This window comes from Mustela putorius, unplaced genomic scaffold (genome assembly GCF_011764305.1).
Source record: "Mustela putorius furo isolate JIRA1106 unplaced genomic scaffold, ASM1176430v1.1 tig00003853_pilon_pilon_pilon, whole genome shotgun sequence".
Lineage (NCBI taxonomy): Eukaryota > Metazoa > Chordata > Mammalia > Carnivora > Mustelidae > Mustela > Mustela putorius.
Window position 1 is genome coordinate 47,319,628 of NW_025422005.1, and position 13,904 is coordinate 47,333,531.

Consider the following 13,904-nt stretch of genomic DNA (forward strand, 5'->3'; position numbering starts at 1 on the left):
CAACCTATACCCTCTGTCCTCTAGACTACTAAGGGATTCGATGTTTATCTAACACTAAGTCTACATCTGTGCCTGAGGAGATGACACATAGGGTGCATGCGGTAGCCTTTTTATAGAGAATCAGTCACCTTTTCACCTTTCCTAGCTTCACAAAACCCAGCTGAAATGCCCTGGCTTCTGGAAACTTTCACTGTATCTCCTTTATTAATTGCATTGACTTCTTATCCATCCACTGTTCTAGATTGGTCACCTCTTGAAGGCAGAAACTTTTTAATTCTTCTTAATTTTAACTTAACTTTCCCCACAACACCTAGCCTAGTGTCTAGAACATAAAGATGCTGATAAAAATGCAAGAAGCCTCTCCAAGTCTCCTATACCTGGAGGAAGTGGGCATGGCCTGTTGAGGCAAAAGAAGAAATGGTTGAGTGTAGACTCTGAGGCCAATCTGCATGAGTTTGAATCTTGAACTTGTCCCTTGCTATCAGTGTAACCTAACAAACATATTTCACAGTGCCTCAGTTTTCTCATCTATAAATTGAGAACAACAATGGGACCTACATCATAAGGTGGTTATGAAGAATGAGTTAATAAATGTAGAGTCCTAGAAAGGTGCCTGGCATAGAGTGAACACTCATTAAAATTTAGCTGCTATAAAAATGATGATGATGTAGTAGGTGGTGATGTGGTGGTGGATGTTGATGTTGGGATGATGATCTGTCTTCTGGAATTAGTTCCCTCTTGCATGGTCTTCTAGGCCAGTGAAGAGAAGCCATATGTGGGTTCCTGACTTGGGAGATCCAAGCTCAAGTCTTTGCTCTGCAAGCTGAGTGAGCTTTACCCAGCTGATTTCCCTTTACTGAGATTTGTTTCTTCACAAACGAGTGTGACCCCACTGAGTTGGGAGGAAGTCATGAAATGGGGAATGTTGGAAGAAGCATGGTTGGAACACAATGCTTCCTTCTGGAGGTCTTCTGTGGCCACCATCCCTGAACTGGGTTAGGCACCCTCTGTGCTTTCTCAAGCCATGCATTCATTCCCAGAGACTTCCTAGGTGAGCACCTACTATGTGCTGGGAGGAGAGTCATGAACATGACAAAATCCTTGCCTTCTTGGAACTTATGTTCTTGCGGGAAGACAGAGTAGAAGTAATTAAATAATAGCCTAACTCAAGTTGGTAAGTATGGGAGGATTCAGGGGATACCTTCCTAGGCATAACCCCTCCATTCTTGACATACTGTATTATCACTGCCCATTCATGTATGGGTCTTCACCTCTGCTGTGAGCTCTTACAATGTAGCTCCCATACCCAGTATAGTACCCATTATACTGTAGGGGCTCAAAGCTCATGATTGAACTCTTTCTGTAATTAAACCCAATGATCACTATAGCATTTGCACTTTTCTAATTATGATTTTTTCCTCTAATAAATAGTCACTAAAAACCTATTATGTATTAGGCTCTGGCCTCTCAAAGCCAAAGAGAGAAGCCTTTGATATAGTTCTGGAACATTCTAGCCTAGCTGGGTAAGCCCTGTGGCAGAGGCTTGCATAAGAGCAATGGGGAATCCATGAGGATCCACTTGTTGTAGCTCCTGACTCCTTCAGGGGTCCTTTGAGAAGTCAGACCTCACAGGGTGAACAGAGTAGCAGGATTTTTATAAACCCAAACTGTGGATCCAACAGCAATGGCTTAAAAGTAAGACATGTCCCTGATGAGGCTCTGTCTTCTCCTCAGGCCTGTTCAGGGGTCATACCAGTTCTGCTGGGCTCTGTCATTTCTCCACCGAAAACATGCATGGGGCCTTAGGACTCAGTTTCCTAACCTGGGGTTCCAAGTGCAATCCAAACAAACCATGCTTTGTCCCACAACTTTTGTATCCATTCAGCTCTGTGATCCACTCTGTACATGGTCACGGGCCTCAAAGTCTCCTACCTCCAGCTCCCTCATCCACAGAATGGAGACTGATTTAATTGACTGGCCTTCACCATGTGCTTGCTTCCATCACCCATTCAACAAATATTGACTTAATGTCCATTATCTCTTAGATGCTCTTTCAGATGCCAGAGATACAGAAATAAGTCTGAAATGAAGGTCCTTGCTTTCACACACCTTATATTCAGATAGGCAATAAATTTAAAAAAATCATCAAAAGATAGTATATCCGATGGTGGTTAAATGTGAAGAAGACAAAGCAGGGAAGAAGGACAGAGCATGCCTGAGGCAGTGGTTCTAGAATCGGAATTTTAAATATGGCACCACGGAGGGCCTCACTGAGACGATGGCGTGAGAGCGGAGATATAAAGGAGGTGGGCAGCAGGTCTTGGAGAGCTCCGGGACAATCTCCCAGAAGGAGGGAAGAACAGATGCTCAAATTTACCCTCTTCCTTTCTTTCTTTTCTTTTTGTCTTCATTTATTTCTTCATCCCAAATATTTTTAGGATTATGCTAGGTACCATGAGCTGAATCATACCTTGCAGATAGGACGAAGGTTGCATACTTCAGGGTCTCAAGACCTGTTCATAGAGACAGACAAGATAAACCGAGTTTTAGTGGAGGGTGTTAACAGGTTTCTGTCAGAGGAAGAATAACGGATTCATGACGAGAAGACTTTGGGCAGTCAGGTGAAGCCCATGGACCTCTTTTCAGAGTCACATTTTAAAATACATAAAGTAAAACATATAAAACAGCAAATGAAGCTGATTATTTTTAGAAAGAATTAATAACATATACAGAAACATCAAATTGGTAATATTTATGAGTTTTTATTTACATATGAAATGATCAGATCTATAGGTATATTAATGATGGAAGTTTCAAAATATTGATGAGGATAGACAGTTTGTGACATCTGCAGTAACTCCAAAGGGCTATGAAAACTTGTGTGATTCTATTGCTGATAAATCACACGTGTAGTAGCTATCAGTGTGATTTGAGCCTACATCCATAACCAAAGGAATGGTCACCTTTTAGGCAGAGGTTAGTGAATATAAAAATGCATTTTCTCACCCTTGCAAGTTCTCAAAGCTCCCGAATTCCACCTGAGGTTAAGAACCTGGGTGCTAGAGGTATATGTATGGTGGGCTCCAGGGGTCAGAACCTTTCTAGAGGTGGTAACTTCATAGCTGCGGTCCAAGGGAGGAGGAGTCAGAGTTAGTGAGGGAAGTAGGGGTGCAGGGGAATCCAGGTAAAGGGAAGAACACCAGGCAGTTTGAAACAGTCTGTCTCCTTGGGGGAGATGAAGTTTCGTGTGGCAGGAACTCAGGAGTTGTGTAGGACTGGGTGAGAAATGAGGCAGGAGAGGCAGACGATAGGATCAGATCATGGAAGGTCCTAGGTTCTAAGCTACAGAATTGATCTGGAAGGTGGAGGGTGGGGGAGCCCTTGATGGATTTAAGCAAAAGAGGGACATGTCACAATCAGAGCTACGTATGTCAGAAAGATCTTTTTGGCAGCTGTGAGGCTGATGGATTGGAGGGGAGGGGCAGGGAACTGGAGGAAAGCAGAGGTAGGAAGCTGTTTTAATTAGTCTGGCCCAGTGGGACTCTTATGTTCCAGGCAGTGTCCATAGGGCTAGAGAAGAGAGATTGGTACTTGGGACGTGTATAAGCCATGAGAACCTGCAGAACTTGTGATAGGACGGGGTGGGGCAGCAAGGGAGCGATCAAAGCAAGGTGTTAACAGGTGAGCCTCGACAGGCAGAGGAAGAGATGCCACGGACTGCAAACCACCTGCTCACTGGTACCTCTGGGCCTTTGCAGAAGCTTCTTCCTCTTCTGGGGATCCCCTCTCCTCCCATGCCACCCCCTTTCCTGGCTCAGATCACCTCCCCAGGTGCACCTCTTCGTTTTACTAGAAGCCCTTTGTAGAGGTGGCAGGTTATCTGTGAGCTGCTGCCTGAAGGTCAGAAGCCTTGCCTCAACCTGTCTGGACACCGACAAGGCCCCATCCGGGGCAGAGCCCCTTGGGCCCCTCTGGTCCTTGATGTCAGTCACAGAGCTTGCGCCCGTGGGACATCAGCCTGGTGACGAGACACGTCCCAGGGAGCCGCCCGTCCGTCCACAAGCCAACAGCAGTTGGGCTGGAAGTCAAACCGAATGTGGAAAGGGAGAGATCTGGTGTCTGTTGGAGCACCCCCGCCTCCCCCCCAGCCCCCATGCCAGTGTGCATAGCACTTTCCGGAGGAGGATTTCCCCTTGGGGAATGGGAATAGCGGCCCAGGCCAAGGGGAGATAGAGAACAGCCTGTGCTTTCCAAAGGACTTCCTTCCATGGTCTTATTTATTTAAGCTTCATAAAACCCTTGGTGGGTGTATGTGCGCGTGCGTACGTGCGTGTGTGTGTGTGTGCTGAGACACGCACACACACACTCACACACACACTTTCTCTGATTTAAAGATGAGAAGAATCCAGCCACGGAAGCTAAGGGACTTGTCAAAGGCCACCCAGTGAGTAAGAAACAGGGTGGGTGGGGCAGAGAGTTGGGAATGAGCACCTCCCCACAGGTCTCTGAGGTCAGGGATTAGGGATTGAGGGGGTTCAGTGGGGCAAGAAGCGTGGCCACAGTTTCCCAGGAAGTCTCCCTGCTGCTGTTCTTTCTGTCCCTTTTCCAGCCCGGCCACACCCCGGCTGCAGTCAGGTCCTGACGCACCATGGTGGGGAACAATGGCTCCCAGCGGGGGCCACCGGCATGATTTGTCCCGTATCCATCTGCAGCCTCCTCTCCTGCCATCCACTCTTGCCTAAACCAAGTCCTACACTCAGGCTTTTGTTCAGTGAAACATGCTCTTTCTTTTGTCTAGGGAGCGGGGCATGGGGAGAGAAGGAGGGACGCCTCTTTCCGTAATGACGTTCTCTTTCCATAATGACATTCTCCAAGAGTGTCAGCTTCTCCTTAAGGTTAAGGTAATGCATTGTAGGACAGTAAAACCACACTGGAAAAAGTGTGAATGCAGGATCTTGAGACAGTAGAGAAGGTACATTTTAATATGCAACTTGCCCCAAACCAGGGGTGCTACCTGGCCCCCGGGGTTAGCACCGGCGCCTTGTTGGCACACCAGATGGCTCAGGGCATCTTTGTGGAAGGACTCGGAGAAGGAGAGGTATAAGGCTTCAGAGACAAGTCTGTGCCCCACCTCGTCACTGGTCCTTCCCCTTGGGAATACAGTAGGCTGTCACCTGGGTCAAAAGCACAACTGCGAGGGAGAGCAAGGAGGAGGAGGCTGGGTATGAGGAAGAGGAGGAGAGGAAGGGAAGGGTCTGGAGAGGGGAAGTGGGACACAGGAGGGGGAGCGGAGGAGGCGGGAGGAGGATTCATGGTAGGAACTTAATTGCCTCCAATCCCTGGATCTCTTGCACCTGCTGGAGAAGCCCAGCATGCCCTCAGGAGGAGAGCCTGGAGGCCTGGTAGTCTCCACACCCACCTCTGGGGAAGCCTGGGCAGAGACTGGGCTTCCGGGGTGGAGCTCCCCCTCCCAGCTCTGCTACCTTAGGGGCAGACCCTGAGAAGACACACTTCCTGGGCCAGGCCCAGGGTCTGAAGAGCCAGTGGGGTGAGGGGACAGGTGGGCAGCCTGCCCTGAAAGCCCTAGGACGGTGACTCAGAGAAGGAACTTCTGCTGGAAGACTCTTGAGCCGCAGCAGGTACAGGGGTGCCGGGTTGGGCGAGAGGACTGAAAACTTTAAAAAGGGCAGGGTTGGAGGAGCTGTTCTGTACAGACTTAGACGTGAGAGAACGCAGAGCTGTGGGAATAAAAGGAAGCCTCCCTCGGTGGAGAACCGCCTTGTTGCCAGACACCGAGTGAAGTGCTGGAGAGATGGAGATTATTACCGAGGCCGCCATGGCTCGCATGCCCACTGTGAGCGTGGGCTTTTCCACCATTCCCCTGTTTAACACCTGCCGCCACCTCCACAGGGCAGGCGCAAGGATTGGCGCCTAACAGCAGAGGAGGCTCAGCAGGCAGAGCCCCTCCTCGAGCCCTCCTTGCGCTCCAGCTGCACCGAGGGAGGCCAAGGAGGGTCAGCGACCTGTCACAGCAAAGAGCACCTGGCACACCGTAGTGCTGGCAGCAGGGCTGAACCCATTTATAGGATTTCCAGTCAGGCGCCAGCTGCCCAGGCCTTTTCTCAACCGGTGGCAGCTTCTTGTCTTTCTGCAGTGCCAGGTCACAGCTGGCCCTTCCAGAAGGCTGTCGGTGCCCAGGGCCGTGGCTTTGCTCAGTCATCTCCCGGGGTGGTCGTGACAGGGCACCCGTGTGCTGATGGAGCCCACACGCTGACAGAGATGGTGGGGAAGGAGCCTCCAGGAGGGAGGGAGGAAGGGCCCGGAGGAGCCCGTGGCGGGTGGGGCCTGGAGGGAGAGGGCAGGCTCAGGGGACTGGCTTCCTTGTAAACAGTGCAGCCTGAGCTAAAAATACCCCTGCCCTAGACAGGGCATGCTGAGCTCCTCAGGTCTCCTCCAGAGCCTTTCCAGGGGTCGCGGGCCCTTTCCTGAAAGGTCAAGGGGATGGGACGAAAGTTGACTTGTGAAGAGTAGGATTTCCTTAGCAAGGGAAGTATAACAGTATTTCCTTCCTCGGCCAAACAGGAGGAGGACACTCGGTGGGTTTTCGCAGCAGCAACAACAATAAAAGCAAAAAACTTTTGTAGTTGTTGTTGTTGTTGTTACCCTGGGCCCTTGTTCCCTCTGTCGCAGTCTGAGACCTGGGCCTCACTCAGGTCCATGGTCTGGGCCTGCGTTCCCAGCCTGGGTTCGGGAACCCGGAGAAGGCCCCTGGGCTGGAATTTCCAGCTGTTCCCTTTATTGGGTGTGGGACCTATGACTCAGCCGCTTGATGCCTCAGTTTCTGCAATTGTAAAAGGGGATCATGCTAGTGTTGAGTTCAGTCAGGTGTGAAGAGGATTAAATGAGATGCTATTTATAAGGCTCTTAGCACAGTGCCTGAGACATGAGAAATTTTCAAAAGATGCTTATTATGATGGTATCTGGGAGGATATGACTGTTTCCTGAACTCTACATTAAGACCTAGTTTCAAGGGAAATTTAGTATGTAGGCAAAGAGGGGTGTGGATAAGAAGAGGCAGAATGGGTCAGAATCATAGAAATCTGAACTTTGACAGACAGGGAAACTGAGGCCCAGGGAACAGAAAGGAGTAGCTCTGGGCCAGACACAGTATCAGCAGCTGCCTGTGGGATCAATTTAACATAACCATGTAATGAGACCACTAAAACTCCTGGGTGACTCTAAGGCTGTCCTCCTAGGAGTTAGGAGAACAAGGCCTTTTATTTGTAGAGCAGTTTGAAGTTTGGAAAGCCTTCTGAAAGGGGGAGACAGACCTGAGCAGACCACTGCCAGGGGATTAAGCTCCATGATGGGGATCCTTGAAACGCATGTACAAATAAGTAGCCAAAACAGACCTCATCTTGGTGGGGAGGGGGGTGGTGAAGTTCTGTATCCTTAGGCCAAGCCCTTGAATCTGAGGCCCAAGCAGGAAGAGTTTTGCTTGGCCTAAAAGAAGACTCTTTTAACCCTGTGCCATCCAACACGCTAGACACTAGCTAGACATGGCCTTCGAACCCCTGAAATGGGGCTAGTCTGGATTTCAAAGACTTCTTTTAACAAAGAAAAACATATCCCATTAACCACTTTCTTACTGACACCATGTTGAAATACTATTTTTAGATCCACTGGGTTAATCAATTAGATGTTATTAAAGTGAATTTTGCCTGTTCTTTTTTCACTTTTTTTTTTTCCCCTGTAGGTTCTGGGAAATCTTGAATTATGTACATAGCTTGCAATCTCCTTCTGTCCGTCAGTGCTGTTCGAACCACCGCATGGGTGCAAGAACAGAGCAATCTGTCTTTGCAGGTAGTAAGTCTCTCAAAGCTGGAGATGTTAATAAAAGGTGTTGTTCATGCACTCATTCGAGTAAGGTGGATAATCCCTGTAATCCCTTCCGGTTCTGACTCAGCTGTGATTCTCACACAAGGCTTTGAGGAGCACTTGTTCTGAGGAACCTGAAGAGATGTTTTATAGGAAAAAGATTGGTGATCAATTTAATATGGGAAATTTTTGGTGGGGAAAAAAAAAAAACTAAGTTCCTTTGCCCTAAGATTTCTCAGAACCTTCTAGACACCAACCTCCACTGTAGGTCTTTATAACAGGGACACTTTCACAGAGCATGATCAGGAAATAATTTATTTAAGTTCATTCCTTGAGAATCGTCATCCTCAAATTCTCAAAAGAACATGGATTCCGTCGTCAGACATCACTGAGTTCAAATCCTGGCTCATGTCCTAGGTGGCCTTGGACCCATGATTTCACCTTCATCAGCTGTAAAATGAGAGGAAGCACCAACCCCCCACCCCCCCCACCGCCGTATGGCTTTGAAGGTTACCCTGTAAAGCATAGAGAAAATTTAATGCCTGACACAGAGAAGATATTCAGCAGAAGGTAGCTCTACTTGATGACAGCCCTGTGGCTTCCCTAAGCCAGGCTAGCTGAGTGGAGTCTCCATCCTGGCTGCCCTAGCAGCTGCCGGCGCCTCTCTTCCCTTAGCAGCAGCGAATAAGAAATTCAGTTCATGATGGCGGTATTGCAGGGGGAGGGGTGACATAGGAAGTGTCTTCAAATCTGGTGTGATTTTATAGGTCAAGTCAGTTTCCAACCTGAGACAACCATTTCCTTCTCTCCCTCCCCACCTCACCCCTCTCTGTCAGTCCTGGCCAAAGGAAGCTGCGGCCAGGCCTGGCAGGCTGCCCCCTGCTCCCCTCCTCTGCTCAGTTCCCGTTCCTTTAGGCCTCGGAACCCCCAGCAGATGGGCTGTCCTTATCTTCAGGCTCCAGGCCAAAGGAGGGACCCTCCGGTCACGGTCACGTGCAGCTCTCTGGAGGGAGGGCGACCTTGTCAATAAACACAGCCTTTGCAGAGGAAGCCAGGAGTGGGAGGGAAAAGAATCCTTGAGATTTTGGTGACTGGGCCAGGCTCAAAGTCCACCAGCCATAACCTTTACTGGCCATTTCTGTGAGGAATTGCCAGTCTGTGCAGCTTCCCCAGAAAGAAATCCACGCAGGCCTTTAAATAGCCCTGGGAGCGGGGGCGTTCCCAGTGTGCGGCTGGCTTGATTCAGGCCTAATCCTGGCCCAGGACTGACCTTTCACAGTTTACAGAGCACTTTATCTCTGGGCTCAGTGGAGTCTCACAGAGCTCTCCCTGGAGTGGAGAGGTTTAGCATCAGCCTGATTTACAAATAAGGAAACTGAGGCTCAGATTATAAGTGACTCGCTCCCGGCTACCCAGCTGGTCAAGTATGGGCATGACTCTAGGCATGAGATCTGTGCGTACTCTGATACCAAGTCCAGAGAGATCTGTCCATCACACCACAGTGTCTCCCACCATGGGTCTTCCTTTGTGCCCAGCATCGAGCTCTAGGCTCTGGCCTGTTTCTCCTCAGAGAAGCCCACATTTCAGAGAGGAGTGGAGATCACATAAATGCACATAAATGCATCTCAACATAATGATGCTCACGGAGTGAAACCACTCCAAAAAGTGTACATACTCTGTCCTTCCATTTGTATAAAACTATGGGACATGCAAACCAATCTACAGAGACAGAAAGCAGCTGGGTGTTGGTTTGGAGAAGGGAGCTGTGAGGAAACCTTTGGGGTGATGGACATGTTCACTATCTTGGTGATGCCAATGGTTCTCAGGTCCCTACCTGTGGAATGGTGCACCTCAAATATGTGCAGGTTATTGCAAGCCAATGGCACCACTTAAAGCTATTTAAAAAGAGGAAAATAAGAGGAAAAAAGAATGAAGGAGGGTGGCGGACATGTCATAAAGAACTGGAAGAAGTGTTAAAATGGAGACCCAAATTTCCTCAGGTGTATGGGGAAGAAGAGAGAGATTCTTTCTCTAATTGGAGAGATCAGGAGAGAGTTTTTGGAGCAGGTGCCTGACTTGGGCTCAAGGTCTGGAGACGTAGGCTTAGGTTAAGAGAGATCAGGGTAGAATATGCAGGTGGAGTGTGCTCAGGGAATAGGGAGTGGACTTGTCTCCTCTGTGACCCCTGTCCCCACTTTCTTCCCAATCCTTAGAGGCTGGAGGTTAAAACAGTTGTAATTCTCTCTTTTCTGCAGAATCAGACCCACACCCTACTTGGCAGGCAGCTGGCTTTGCTAGTAAGATTCCTGCCCTCCCCCACCCCACCGTGTAGCTCATCGCACAAGTCTGCTGAGACCCTATACTTCACGTGGGACTCCTGTCCTCTCCTCTTGCCTCTCTAAACTCAACGGCCAAGTCCTGGCTGACTGGACCACCGACAACCCCAGTTTCCGAGGGCCTGGCCGCCCTCACTCATGTCAGCCTCTTCTAAGTCCCACCAACCGAAGCAGCTTTGGGGCCATTGGTGTGGCCATGCAATGGGATTCTCTTCCACACCCTTTGGCTTAGTAGCAGGCATGTAACCACTGGAGAATTTTGAATAATGAGTTTATTCGAAAATGCTATGATAAAGCAGTAGGAAATTTGAGAATTGTGACAGTGTGGTACACTGCTTGCTCCCCAAACAGAGTGCCAGTCGTTGGTCTTACAGTTTGTCAAACACTAGCTTGGGTTTGGATGATCCCATTATTCCTGTCTTTACATAAGAGACCGTTCCCATGACATTTGAAACCCACATATGAAATTGTGGGCTAGCTCTTGCCTTTTAATTTCCTTGGCATGCTTGTTGATTTTAAATTGCTCCTTTCCCCCCAAGTTTCCTTATTAATTAAATAAATGGGACAGCCACATTCCCTGCATCTCATTCAGTGCTTGAATGTGAGCTTAGTTCTGGAGTCGGCTTTCCAACCTCGGCTTAAGGGACATTAGTCACTCAGAGCAAAATGTGGCATTTGAACAGCTGTCTCGGGCTTTCAGAGTCCAGGGCCTACAGGGTTGGAGAAAGTGGGGGTGGATGGAACCAGTATGTATGTACTGAAAACCTACTCCATGCCAGGCACCAGTGACTTTGTAAAGAATGTCTCCTTTAATTCTCTGAATGGCCCGTAATAACGATGCGTTCTTTTTGGTTTGAGATCTGTCTTCTCTGGGTACAGCACAGTTAAAAACGTGTCAGACATCATGCAGCTTATGAGTCGTGGAGCTGGGACTTAAACAATCTGATTCTAGAGCTCATACTCAAATGTTGCCCTGTATGCACCTCGTTTAATCCCCCCAAACCCAAGACACAGGCATTGTTATTATCAGATCTGCTTTCCAGATGAGCAGCCAGAAGCTCAAGAAAGCACTTTTCCCAACAGAACCCCCCAAGTGCAGATTAGAATTCTCTGATCCTGGGCCTGTCCGTCCAGCCCTTGTCCATCCTTCGTTAGTTCAACAGATAGTGGCAAGTTTATTCTATCCCAGGGACCGTCTTGTCCCTAGAGATGAAAAGATGTGGCCTCAGTCAGTTAAGTGTCTGCCTTCTGGTCAGGTCATGATCCCAGGGTCCTGGGATTGGCTCCCTGCTCAGTGGGGAGCCTGCTTCTCCCTCTCCTCTGCCCCTCCCTGCTTGTAATCTCTCTCTTCCTCTCTCTCTCTCTGTCTCTCTCATTCTCGCTCTCTCTCAAATAAATAAATACAATCCTTAAGATACAAAATGGAGCCCCTGTTTTTCAAAACCCAGAATCCAGAGAGGAAGGGAAAAGACCTCAATGACAATGAGAAACACAGTTGCAGTGTGAGAGGTTGCTATAAAGAACTATAGGAACCCAAATGAAAAAGCATCACGCTGCCTGCTGAAGGAAGAAAGGAAGGCTCTAGAGAGGAGGGCCGTGGCACCCACAACTATGTGCTCCCCAGACGGAAAAAGCGAGGGGGGTACTTGAGGCAGAGAGACAGACCATCAAAGGCAAAAGGGAGCATAAAATAATAGCCGCTCATTAATCGATGCCCACCTACCACGGCTTTCAGTACCTGCTCTGTAAGCAGGTGTTATTCACAGGCACACAGAGGTCTCATCTCTGTGCCTGTGCTCTCACAGTACCTTGCCCACAATCGCACAGCACTAAGGAATCAAGCTGGGATTCAACCCTAGGCAGCCTGGCTTCAGAGCCCACGCTCTCAGCGACTCTGCTCAGAGTTTGGGGCCACTGGCCAGGAGTTCCTCATGTGTGGGCCAGGCCATGAGACTGGCCACATAAGCAGGAATTAAGTCCAAAGGGTCTTCCTTTCCTCAGAAGAACTTAGCCGTTCTGGAGTCAAGGACCCTGGACCTTTTGGGTTTCATAAAAATAATCATGCCATCTCTTGTGCAGGCGCATATGTGTGCGCACAGCCGAGGACCGCCGTCCACCTTTCTCTATAATGACATGTCAACATTATTTGCTATTGATGGAACCACATCTTTTTACTGTCGGAATATTGGTGTCTTCTACCCAGTGGGATTCTCCTGGCTTCAATGTCAGTATTTGAATCCATTTTCTGCATTCCCTTGCCAGACTGGGAAGCGCTGGGGATTGGGGGGTTGGGGGGGGGGCATTGGAGGGTGCAGGGGGATGGACAGAGGTCTTGTCCACCTTCTCCTTCGCCATCCCCCCAGGACACAGCACTGGGCCTGGGACATGGTAGTTACACACTAAATATTTGTTGAGTGAATGACTATTTGTGGAATGAACTCTGGGCCTTTGGTCCATAACTTATGTAGTGACTAAATGAATTAATTATGACTTAACAAATCTAATTTACCCTCTTTAATTGATAGGATGGGAGGGAATAACATTAGGGTTTTTTTGTTTTGTTTTGTTTTTTAACATTAGGGTCTTTTGAAGGTGAGAAATGTAGACATAATTGGTCCAGATGAGTGGTTTATAAAATGAAACTGTACTTTTGGAAAATCTTGCCTTTGGGGGTTTTGATTCAGTGGGTCGGAGGTGGTGCTTGAGTTTCCCAGGGGATTCTGAAATGACCAGGTCAGTATGTGGGTATGCACACGTGAATCCCTTCCTGTCCTGTTTTTGTCTTTTTCCTCATCTCCCTCCACTTGTGCTGGACTTCCTTGCGCGATGGGAGCTTACGACCTCACAAAGTAGGCTGCCCGACCCACTGGCACAACAACGGCAGTAATAGTAATAGGGACAGCAACCGGGGGACATAAACCAAGCGTTTCTTGTGTGTTAGTTTACTGCACATGGGTTACTGAATCCAAAGGCCAGGCATTATTTACCCCCATTTCACAGCTTAAGAAACTGAAACTGAAGTTCAGTGGTTGACTCAGTGTCTCAGAGGTGGTGAGGGGCAGGCCTGGAATTCCAGCCACCCTGGCTTGTCTGCCCGTGCGCTTCTCTGGGGCCCTGGAGCGGGTCCCGACTGGTGGTGGAGGCGTGGGCGGGGGTTTTAGGGCCTCCTCAGGCCGAAGGCAGCCAGGCCTGCCACATCCGCAGGCGGCCCAGGCTCCAGACTCTGCTCCGCCCAGCCCTCTGATCCTTCCCCATAGAAGGTAAACCCAGGCAGGATCCCATGAGGGCTGGCTGGGCCTGGTGTCCCGCTGGTTTCAGTTTCTGAAGAGCCCAGCCTTGAGCAAACACAGGCGGGGAGGTTTCTGGAAGCCTTCCCAACAGATAGCAGATTAACTCCCTGCTGCCTGGGAGCCACCCATGGCGGGGGGAAGGGCTGGTTTACCAGCAGGCAGCCTCCTTGGCAGTCCTGGCATCTCCACTGGCGGGCAGGACACCCCTGGCTTCCCAGAACCACCTGAAGCCTGAGAAGGCACACAGTGACCTGCCAAGATGCCAGGACTTCTGGGCGGCTCAAGGTTCCAGCTCAAGCTAGGCTCTCTTCAGGACCTCTGGGCTTGGGGAGAAGGGGTTGAGGCACCCCCCCAACCCCACCCTCCAAATATGATGCATCTCCCTGCCTCAGCGGGCCCC

At 49.4% G+C, this 13,904-nt stretch overlaps 1 long non-coding RNA gene across 6 annotated transcripts in view; it reads left to right on the forward strand.

Moving 5' to 3' along the window:
* The first annotated feature begins 4,311 nt into the window (after nt 1-4,311).
* LOC101681142 overlaps nt 4,312-13,904 on the forward strand; it is a 35,124-nt gene continuing 25,531 nt past the window's right edge. For 2 of the 6 annotated variants that reach the window (XR_006601762.1, XR_006601767.1), the window contains exon 1: nt 5,275-5,639. This is a non-coding gene — a long non-coding RNA (uncharacterized LOC101681142). Of the gene's footprint in view, nt 4,445-5,274; nt 5,640-7,756; nt 7,864-13,904 lie in introns of those variants that run through there. The other 4 variants (XR_006601766.1, XR_006601765.1, XR_006601764.1 and 1 more) reach the window with 4 other exon arrangements.